The sequence below is a fragment of the Lepidochelys kempii genome, chromosome 2 (genome assembly GCF_965140285.1).
Source record: "Lepidochelys kempii isolate rLepKem1 chromosome 2, rLepKem1.hap1, whole genome shotgun sequence".
Classification (NCBI taxonomy): domain Eukaryota; kingdom Metazoa; phylum Chordata; order Testudines; family Cheloniidae; genus Lepidochelys; species Lepidochelys kempii.
The window spans coordinates 106,891,852-106,903,885 of record NC_136381.1 but is presented as its reverse complement, the minus strand read 5'-3'; positions in this window follow the sequence as shown (position 1 = coordinate 106,903,885).

Genomic DNA, 12,034 nt, shown 5'->3' with positions numbered 1-12,034 from the left:
GCCCATTTTTAATTTTGCAATTCATGAATGCTGGAATACATTGCTAGAGTATAAAATCTGTTATCAAAATCAACTGCTATTCCATTCCCTTTGTAACTCACACACTTGTTTTCTTTACATAGACTCTCAGCAATTGTAGGTTTGATGGCATCATTAATAAAGCATTGTTAATAATAATACTACTTTATACTTTTCGTCTAAAGAGCTCCAATTACTTTTTAAATGAAGTCACAATCCTACAGTGAGACAGGGGCCACCTGCATGCATCTCATTTCAGGGGTGGGTCCTAACTAATTAAGCCTCACCACTATAAAGCAGATTGGTATGATACCAAATTTACACACAAGGAAACTGAAGAACACAGATGTTAAGTGATTTGTCCAAGGCTAAAGTTAATCAGTGGTTGACCCAGGAATATAATTCAGTAGTCACAACTGCTCTGCAATCACTTATATCCTTCCCAAACTCAACATTATGTTTGACATTTGCTGTTCAGTTGGAGAGGAAGGATGATTTAGTGTATAGGGCATGAGACTGGGACTCAGGAAACCTAGGTTCAGTTCCTGTCTCTGTCATAGAATTCCTATGTGACCTTGGGATAGTCATCTAATCGCTTTGTATATCAGCTCCTTACCTGTGAAATTTTTGTCCTACTTCCGAATGAGGTGGTGTGAGGCTAGGATTTATTAATGATTGCGAGGGCTCTGAGTTACTACAGATAATTCTTTGTCAAGAGTCTGGCTGGTGGGTTTCACCGCATGCTCAGGGTCTAACTGATTGCCATATTTGGGGTTGAGAAGGAATTTTCCTTTGGGTCAGATTGGCAGAGACTCTTGGGGAATTATGCCTTCCTCTGCAGCGTGGGGCATGGGTCACTTGCTGGTTTGAACTAAAGAAAATGGTGGTTTCTCAGGAACTTGAAGTCTTTAAATCAAGATATGAGAATTTCATTAGCTCAACCAGAAGTTATGGGCCTGTTACGGGAGTGGTTGGATGAGGTTCTGAGGTCTGCGATGTGCAACAGCTCAGTTGATCATGATGGCCCCTTCTGGCTTAAAGTTTATGAAGTGCTCAGGCTTAATGTAATGAAGGGCATTAAAAGTTGATAGCTAGAGCTGGTTGAAAAATCTGGTGGATTGGTTTCCCTCCCCCCTCAGAAAACTTTGTTTAATCTCTAAATCATAACTTTGCCTAGGAATGTGGCCATTTCAACAAAATCTGACAGACTTTTTTTAAACAATATGGAGTATTTCATTTAGACTTGGTTTCATCTCTACTTTTACTTAAGATTTATATTATGTTTCAATCTTATTAAAATGAACAAACATTGAAACATTTCATTAAGGCCTTTTCAATATTTCTAAAATTGAATATTTCCAAATTTCCATTCCAAAGTACATTTCAAAATGTTGAGTTTTTGTCCCGGTTCAGGAATAAGAGAAATTTTGAAATATTAGGGATTGAAGCTCTGTTTTCCAACCAGCTCTATTAATAACTTTTATATCTATATTTTAGAATAGAAGAATGAATTTAATAAAAACTAAGAAAGAGCTTTAGCCCCAAATTGAAAATGGACCAGACAGAATTTCTGGTTGAAAATTTGAGACATTTGTTTTTTAAAATTAGAACATGTCTCTGCAACCCTGCATTGCATTCAGGATGAGAAGCACTGGACTGAAGTACTCAGAGAAATGAGTGCATTTGGCTCTAAACTGGCTAGAACCAGGAAGTGGAGGAGATCTGTGAGAAAGCCTGATCTCATGAGATTTCCACAATAGAGAGATTTGAATACAGTTGAATGAGCAGCAAAATTTTAAGGTAGAATACATCAGTAGGGTAAATCTGAACAGAATAAACTACAAGACAGAAAGTTTGCTACCCCTGTTTGTCTTAGTTGAACTGTGCTTTTAATTTTCGGTCAAGTCACCAGAGTAGGCTTTTAAAAATCCCTCTAGGTTGTAATGTAACTAAAAGAAGAAGAAGAAGAAGATGATGATGCAAACAAAGAATGGTCTCCTAATGAGTGTGATGTTCTGTACACACTGTAGCACTGACAGGGTTAATAGATACGAAGAGCTAAATACAAGGTGATTTGCACAGCTCCAAAAATACCAGCTAAGGATCTGGCCCTACACATTTAGTGCAGCGAGAAAGCAGAGCTCGCTGGATATCTAGCATCTGATTCCCAGCAACTCTTCCACATTCTTTTCCTTTCGTCTTTCACAAATGCAGAAAGTAACACCTTTTCCATAGAGATGGCTCAAACTTCATGCTATGTATTCATTCTTCCCTTCCCCTGTGACACACTCCTCCCAAAGAGTCAGGCAGAAATGATTAGCATAGCTTCCCCATCCCCCAACATACAGCAAGGGGGAAAGAGGGACATTAAAATTGATGCATTTCTTTCTCCCAGCAGCTGACAGAGAGCTGCAGCCAGCCTCCCATTAGAAGTTGGAGAAAAGGTGAGCTCATCTTATTTGATTAGGACTGTCACCATCAGACAGTGTTTGCAATTAGTCCACGCCAGCCTTATTCAGGCTTTGGATTCCTTTCAGCAGTGAAAAAGGGAACACTTGAGCACCATTGAATTGGAGCGTGGCATCTGCTGCACACTGAGGGGAGAGGTTGGGGGTCAGCGCTTGATTTTGATAAAGCGTGCCAGATTAATTGTCTTCGGTAATCCTGTTTGTCATGGTAGATGTGCAGAGAAGTCTTTGTGGCACAGCCTGACATATGGGCTGGCCTGCTGCTTGCCTATTCAGTCACTCACAGCACATGCTCTTCACAGTTGGCCTAGTTCCCAGAGCCTTGTTTTCCAGGGGAGTGGGCCTCCTGCTCCTATTCAGCTGGCCCCCATCTCTACAAACCGGCTCCCTAATCTTCAAGCCTGTCTGGACTATTCAAAGCAATTGCATTATTCAGAGAGATCGGGGGTGGGGGTGGGGGGGTAGGGAGACAGAGAGAGAAAAGGAGAGAGAGAGAAAGAAAGAGCAACGTAATTAAAAAAAAAGAAAAGCATCCAAGGACTTCAGGCAGAGCACTTCAGGAGGCTGATTATAGTGCTTCTCCAAATCTGAATCAATCACTAAATTATACCCTACCTTTTCTGTAAAATAAATGCTAATAAGAGGTAACTTGGACCCTGCTGATTATTAACGGCAATGGAGAGACTTTGTATGTGTGTTTTTATTATAAAATCTTGGATTCCCCCCCTCAGTACAATTTACACTCAATGGCAGAACATGAAACAAAATGCTACGAGGCCTCACTTACGTGCCTCAGAAGTAGGGCAATTCAGCGTTACAGTCACAGTGAAAAATGTAGGCCGACAATCTGGCCTGGAGTCCACTGAGGGGACAAGAATGGCTTTAATGGCCTGAGATCAGGCAGAAGCATCACCCAGGAGATTTAGCTTTCGCTCTGTATCACTGTGATCTCATTGGTTGAAATGCAGGCCACTTCATGTACCTACAAAGTCATTTTATGTAAGTGAATTTACTTCAGGAGCTGGGAGTCTATATATTATATGGGCGAAGGGGGAAGAGAAAGAAGGGCATTGAGATGTGTCTGAGCCAGGCCTTTTAAAAGCCATTTGATAATATACTTAGCTATGAGTCCATGAACATTAAAAGGTATTATACTCTCCAGATTAGGCTGAGAGAGCATTTAGAATATGTATCTTTCACACCAAAAGTAGTCTTGACAGTTTAGCATATAAAGCAAAGCCTACTTAGAGATTTCTAATGGCTTTACCCTGAACTCCCTCAAAATTCCTACTGAAGTCAATGGGGCCAGGATTGATTTCACCCCCAGGGATTTCAGTAAGTAGGTGTGCATCCACTGGAGCAAATGGGAGTCTTTCTATTGACTTTAATAGTTGCTGGATCGGTGCCCCAATGACCAGATCACTACCCAATGACCAGATCCCCCATTCATTGTGAAACAAAATTATGCCAATTCTTGATTTTGTAATTTGCACCTATATAACACGGTGATGGCTTATGGAGAGAGAAAGATGTAGAAACAGTCAAATGGATTTAGTTTAAAGTGTGAACTGCAAAAATCAGGTGAGAACATATGAACTGGACCAAAAATAAACACTTGAGAAGCAGAATATGCACATGCTGGCTGACCTCTTTTGCAAGAGTGTAGCTGCATGGAGCCTGGTTTCATGTGTGTATTATTGCCGCTTGAAACCAAGTTATGTGTAACATTTCACAGGACTATTTAAAGTCAATTCTACTGGAGGAAACAGCATATGCGGAATTGCTAGTTTTGCTTGTAAGACTCTGTGTGTGTAACACATGACTCTTGCCTGTAAAGCTGTGTAGAACAACCCTGAAGTTTCACTTCATGGTTATATTGTGTGAACTTTTTCAGTTCTGATCCATGTGAACTCATATCCCCTGAGCTTTGATTTCAAGTTTGGCATCTTAAAAGTAAGTCCAATTTATTCCAAACCATCTAGTTCCTCACAATTTTGACCCTAAACCATGACTTGGGACATCCTATCTTCCTTGTATACTCTCTCTTCAATATGTCCCAGGATCATTCTCCTCATTTACTTTTAGCTGACTTCTGGTGAGGGCAGAGGTGACCTGACAATCCATCTCCAAGGACCACCACCTCCTCCCAATGTCTTCAGGAACATACAGCTGTCTGAGGCTCTCTCTGAAGTCTTGGAATAGAGGTCAGCATGGTCAGGTTGACCACAATCCACAGAAATTATCTCTAAGGGAGCTATAAGAAAACTGACTGCCACCAGATGGAAAGATTTAGCCTGCTTCTCCTAGATAGAAATATTTTATAGCTACTTCTCCTCTGTCTATAGTATTTCCTCATTCTCCTTTGGCTTGAACTTGAGAGGGTCAACACCTCCACCTCATACCAAAGTCATTGGTAGTTAAGGACAATTGGCACCTCCCAGAACTGGGACCCTATTATCTTGCTCAGTTACACTTACCAGGTGAAGTCCTGGCCCTATTGAAGTCATTGGAGTTTTCCATTAACATAAATGGGGCCAGGATTTCACCCTCAATATCTTGCTCCTCATCACCATTAGTATCATTATACTCCTAATGCAACAATCATCAGTAGAGCTGTCCACAGGATGACAATTCTGTTTCATGGTAACTTTTTAAGATTATTTGCATTCCACATTAGAATGAAAAGAAAACCTTCTGAATGTATTCGGGAAAAACCCCTAAAAACCAAACAGGGTGCTCTGGTCTGAGAGACTCTCTCTGACATTTGATTGCCTGGTGGTTGCGCCATTGGTCTAAGATGTGGGAGATCTATGTTCCAGTCCCTGATATTTCCCTGAAAGTGTTCTGACCATCTCTAGTCATCAGTACGTACGGCAGCTGTCTTGGAAGTGTCTGCTTCATGGCTGTTCTGGTACCTGTAGGGAGTTAAAATACAAATTCCCATTTTAAATAAAACAGCTGTTTGTCTTATGGAGTAAAAGTGACTGGCTGATAAGTTAACAAGGATGAAGACTGCTCCCACATCAGGCCAGAGCACCCTGGTTATACAACATCTCTGACAAATATATTGTGTATTTTTGTATGAGGGGCAGCTCTGCTATTTCTGCTGATGATGCTTCTACTGATCATCCTCTTTTTGGGGGTGGGGGCAAGTGTTATGAAATAGATACTGCAATATAAATAGTACCAATCCTAGCCATATGGGGAAAAGGAAAAATTCTTAGGTTTCTTCTTCTGTGTTGATAGGTGGCCCAATAATGAAAAAACCTTGGCCTGTAAAACAGCATTCAAATTTAATACTTTCTACTCAGATGAATTTTCCTACTGATTCCAGTAGGCAATTTTGGCATCAAGTCTTTTCCTGAGGCTGCTGGTCCTTCAATAGAAACAAACAGGGTATTTGAATGATTCTAATGCAGTTCTAGAATTTCCACTAGGATGGCTAGCCAAACACAATACAATTTTCTAGTGAAAGTGTCTGAGACCTCTTCACTGAGTTTGTGTATGGCCTAATAGAGAACTATGGCCTGCACAGTAAAATAGTGTATCCACGGGATGATAGAAGGCCACCAGTAGCTTTTTCCCCCCCCTTACTCTTTCCCTATAATACTATGCTGCTGTTGGCCTCCCTCCATGTTCTCTGGAAGTGGAGAAGGATCAGGCCACTAAATGGTTCTCTCAGTAAGAGAGAAGTTATTACTTCTGCAGGCAATAAGCTAGACTTTATTAGCTTCCCCCATGTTGTTGCTGAGCCTGCAGTGTAAGATCAAAAGCTTCTCAAACACCCGACTCAGCCGAGCCTGGTGGCACTTGAACATATGTATCTTGTATGATCTTTCCAGACTGATGAATTTAAGGCTGTGATAGACTGGCAGAAATAGAAATTCTACCTTTTTATGGCACAGGCAACCGACAGAACCTGAGAGGGCAATGTTACTGAGGAGATATGTTGGGTGATTTGGAAAACCCATTCTATGCTTACAGTCCTGTGCCTCCAGGTCTTTTTGATAAAATGTTTTGATAAAATGATTAGGGGACTGGAACACATGAGTTATGAGGAGAGGCTGAGGGAGCTGGGATTGTTTAGCCTGCAGAAGAGAAGAATGAGGGGGGATTTGATAGCTGCTTTCAACTACCTGAAAGGGGGTTCCAAAGAGGATGGCTCTAGGCTGTTCTCAATGGTAGCAGATGACAGAACGAGGAGTAATGGTCTCAAGTTGCAGTGGGGGAGGTTTAGATTGGATATTAGGAAACACTTTTTCACTAAGAGGGTGGTGAAACACTGGAATGCGTTACCTAGGGAGGTGGTAGAATCTCCTTCCTTAGAGGTTTTTAAGGTCAGGCTTGACAAAGCCCTGGCTGGGATGATTTAACTGGGAATTGGTCCTGCTTTGAGCAGGGGGTTGGACTAGATGACCTTCTGGGGTCCCTTCCAACCCTGATATTCTATGATTCTATGATAACCCTGTAATTAAAATCAGTATTTAGAATGAAGCAATAAGCTAAGGTATTATCACGCTTTTTAGCATAATACTCAAGAATGGCACTCAAAAAGAACCAAACTAATAATCCAAACCCCTTGATAACCACAGTTATCACTTTTCAAGAGATGGTAGTGGCTGGTCATTTCAATTTTAAAATTGCCAAAGAACTATGTAACATCCTCCATTAAAAATGCATTGCCTCTTTTATATCTTCATAAAAGAATAATGATATTTTAATTATATATGCTATCCGTATTTACACAAGGAGGAACAAACATGAACTGGCCTTATTCCCTCTCTCTTCTTCCATTAGCATGAATCTGTTTCCTCATGAGTAGCCAGGAGATATGTGCTGCTGACTGAATTTTGGTCAGCCCACAGATCACATGGTGTTGAAAAGCCACTCATATACCCATTCTCACTTGTCAGTTCTTGAGGCAGTCAGAGGACTTATGGAAGGGTGAAGAGGAAAAGCATAAAGCTAAAGGGAGAATAAGCAGAAAAGAGAGGTAGGTACAACACAGAAACTCCTTTTACTGGTGCCACTTCCTGTTCTAGCCAGCTGGAGATCTTGACATGAAAGTACCATCATGCCATTTCCTTCTCTTGTTATTGTCTATGTGAGAGGGCTGGTGTATTAGGGTTTAGGATTGCGCCCTGAACTGTAAGGACTCATATGTTCAATGAACAGTAGTGTAGAGCCAGCTTAATTTATTATCTATTTTAACTGGCTAGTTTTCTTATTCCCGTTGCTCTGCTCCTTTATGATCCACAGCAACCTTGGAAAAACCTAATTGTTACAATACATAAGCAAAAATACATTAGAGAACAATGTACACAACAGGTTAACTTCACCCAGGGTGAAAATTAAATACAAAAATAAAATGGAGGGTGACACACTGTAAACCCATAGACCATTATGGTCTGTCTGGCATGTCTTTCTCTTGTTAGTACGAGGACAACTCCTGAGGTCTTTCGGACATCAATGGGACCATCCCTCATTCCCAGTTAAGACATTCAGTATTTGGGCCAACCATTATTGTTAATCATTTCAGTAATGCCATAAGGGTACAAGGAACTTTAGAAAATATAGCGTAATACATAGTCCCTCTGCTAAAGAGTTCCTCTGCTAAAGAGTTGACAATTTGACAGGTTGTACCTTGCTGTGGTCATGGATACCTCTTTACTCTTCCCTTCTTTGCGCGGTATAATAGGATATGAAGTTTACTATATCAGAAGACACAGCACTCTGTTTATTACCAAATGATGCTAATATAAGAAGTATGTGGAATGTGTGTAGCCTCCCTTCAAGTTCAAGGGGATCATGTGTATAATAAATCCTACCAGTTGCAAAGGCATTTAAAAGGAAGAGTAATCAGCTGTCTCTGGGAAAAGTGGTCCCTTTCGGGCTCTAATCCTTTGCCCCTCTGCCTCAGCATCCATTGCACCATCACTATTTCCCATGTTGGCAATCGGATAAGCAAACTGTCCCATTTCTCAGAAATCTCCCTGCAAGCAATTGGCTCCCTCCTTCCCTGCCCACACATACAATGTGCTGGTGACAGGTGGTTGCTGGTTTCTGTAATTCTGGTTACAGCCCAAGTCAGGCCCAGTGGCCTGTAAAGAGAGCTAGACTTTCTGAAAAGAGAAAGCTCTGGCGCTGAAAGTGCTGAGACAGACTGGTACGGGGAGTCAGGACAAAAAGCATTCAGTGCTAAAAGCCAAACCCAAACTAAAAGAGCGGCTGCCAGGATCATCACGAGGACCTCTGCTGCGCAGATGTCTACTGAACTAAGCTGAAACTGATAAAGGCCCCCCTTTTCAGACAACCCTAGCAAGACTCAGCTGTCTTGCTTGATTAATATTAGTCCAAGGGTCACAGATACGTGATAGACATCGGACACTCAGAGCACACAGCCTAGCTGGGAATGGCTGGCAAAAAGTGTTTAAGCTCAGTCTTAGCAAACAAACGGAGCACCAGATTTGCAGGAATGAAAGGGGTTAGTGCTTTTTTTGATAGTAGAAAACTCTGCAGAAGTGACATTTGTTTTAAGTGTCATTCGACCAGGATTGAGCTAAATGAAAAATAATAATAATAAATAATAATAAAAAAGAGATAGCCCAATATTTTAGTACTTGCAGTAGGTATCCATGGACTATAACATTTATATTTTACTGATCACCTCAGTCTACTTTCACATGCTTCAGGAAGCTAGAAATTGGACTTTGTTAACAGTGTGTTAATAGGCACAGTCTGTGACTTCACAAGGCATTTTATCCACTTACCCCACCGTGCGTTTATGTAAGCTTTCCCCACAACATGCTGACTCTCAGGTTGTGTTCAACACCTCACAAGGCTCTGATTCAGCAAAACACTTAAGCCTATCCTGAAGACTCATTGGGTAAAGTCAGTGAGACTTAAAGCACACACTTTATTTCAATAGCCTTAAGAATATGCTTTAAAGGTAAATGCCTTGCTGAATCATGGCTTATGTTCTGAGAGGTCAGTGCACCTGCCAAGCACCTGTTAATCCCATTGAAGTCAATGAACACAGAAGCCCATAAAGCACTGGGAATTGTGGGTGCTCAGCACCTTTTTGAAGGCCTGGCCATACAGACACTCTTGGAACATGGAAAGTAAATGAAAGGAGAGATGCTGCTGGTGGTGGTTGGGGATTTCTTGTGAAGAACATTCAAAATACATTGAAAAGGCAAAAGGTAATGATTTGGTTTGTTTACATTACAATGGAGGGCATGGCTGGCTTTTCATTTTAACCCTCTGTCTTCTGGAGTTTAACACACCGCCATAAAATCCCACTCCCTAATATCTGTTTAGATCACTAGGACACACACCTCTTTTGGAAGCCAAACAAAACACACACCCTAGGATAACATAACCTACTGAGCAAAAGACATGCATTTCAAAAAATGTGTACATGATGACTGACTGCAACTTATTTTAGAATCTTTTGCATTAGGATTTGTAAGGGATGAGTTTCAGAGTAGCAGCCATGTTAGTCTGTATCCATAAAAAGAAAAGGAGTACTTGTGGCACCTTAGCGACTAACAAATTTATTAGAGCATAAGCTTTCGTGAGCTACAGCTCACTTCACTGGATGCATACAGTGGAGAATATAGTGGGGAGATTTTATATACACAGAGAACATGAAACAATGGGTGTTACCATACAGACTGTAACAAGAGTGTTCATGAAGTTGATAGATTTCCACTCCAAACGGCTAAATTCAGTGCCTTGCATAATGACAGTGAAGAAACAGATTGACAAAGCCAGAAGAGTACCCAGAAGTCACCTACTACAGGACAGGCCCAACAAAGAAAATAACAGAACACCACTAGCCATCACCTTCAGCCCCCAACTAAAACCTCTCCAACGCATCATCAAGGATCTACAACCTATCCTGAAGGACAACAGATCTTGGGAGACAGGCCAGTCCTTGCTTACAGACAGCCCCACAACCTGAAGCAAATACTCACCAGCAACCACACACCAGAACCACTAACCCAGGAACCTATCCTTGTTTATTTCCTCCCCCCAGCTGTTCCTCAGACATTCTTGTCAACTGCTGGAAATGGCCCATCTTGATTATCACTTCAAAAGGTCCACCCCCCACCCCAGCTCTCCTGCTGGTAATAGCTCACCTTAAATGATCACTCTCGTTACAGTGTGTATGGTAACACCCATTGTTTCATGTTCTCTATGTATATAAATCTTCCCACTGTATTTTCCACTGAATGCATCCGATGAAGTGAGCTGTAGCTCACAAAAGCTTATGCTCAGATAAATTTGTTACTCTCTAAGGTGCCACAAGTACTCCTTTTCTTTTTTCAGGAAAGGTGAGCTATTACCAGCAGGAGAGCTGGGGTGGACCTTTTGTAGTTATAATCAAGGTGGGCCATTTCCAGCACTTTACAAGAACAGTAGGAGGGGAAATAAACATGGGGAAATAGTTTTACTTGGTGTAATGACCCATCCACTCCCAGTCTTTATTCAAGCCTAAGTTAATTGTATCCAGTTTGCAAATTAATTCCAATTCAGCAGTCTCTCATTGGAGTCTGGTTTTGAAGTTTTTTTGTTGAAGAATTGCCACTTTTAGGTCTGTAATCGGGTGACCAAAGAGATTGAAGTGTTCTCCAACTGGTTTTTGAATGTTATAATTCTTGATGTCTAATTTGTGTCCATTTATTCTTTTACGTAGAGACTGTCCAGTTTGGCCAATGTACATGGCAGAGGGGCATTGCTGGCACATGATGGCAGTGTCATTGTCTGGTCAGTAATCTACTGACTCCAGCACGCAAGGATGAATTTAATTTAAAAGGGAACTGCAAGCTCCATCGTGTTCAGTTATGTTAACTTTAAGAAGCATCCATGACAATTATCTAAGCCTTTTCTTTTTTTGAGCCAAACATTAAAAACCAAACAAAAAGCTAGCTTAACCGAGTATTGGGTTAATTTGAGTTAATTTGGGTTAACTATCCCTTTGCCTTGGAAAACCTAGTTTCACATTTTGCTCGGCTCATAAATGAAAGTGAGTTACTTGCTCTGTTCTCCCCAGTGGATGGTTGAGCACCTAATTCATTTCTGCAGGTGCACTCTTTTCAGGGCAGAACTGGATTTGAAACGATATTATGGTAAGAATGGCAACGAACTCTATTTCTACAACTATCCCACTTGTTTTAGTCAAGAAAGTAGAGCTTCAAAAATGGGACTAAGAATTAAACAGAAATCATTGCATCTCAGATCACCCACTCTTTGGTGACTCCCTGGGACGTCTACTTAGACTGTACACTCGTTGAAGTTGGAAGATACTGCCGTCTATAATACAACTTGCACCCTGGGGGTGCGTAAAAACAAATAAATAATAATTCCTAGGCTCTAGAACATTAGATATGGACACATTTTCAGTCTCAGTTCTGGAGTTGGGGGGGGGAAGAGAGTTTGTTAGCTGAATAGTAGTAATACTCTGCAATTTCATAACATGTTTCATTGGAGAATCTCAAACCACTTTGCAAACCTCATAACACTCCTTGGAGGTACATTTCAAT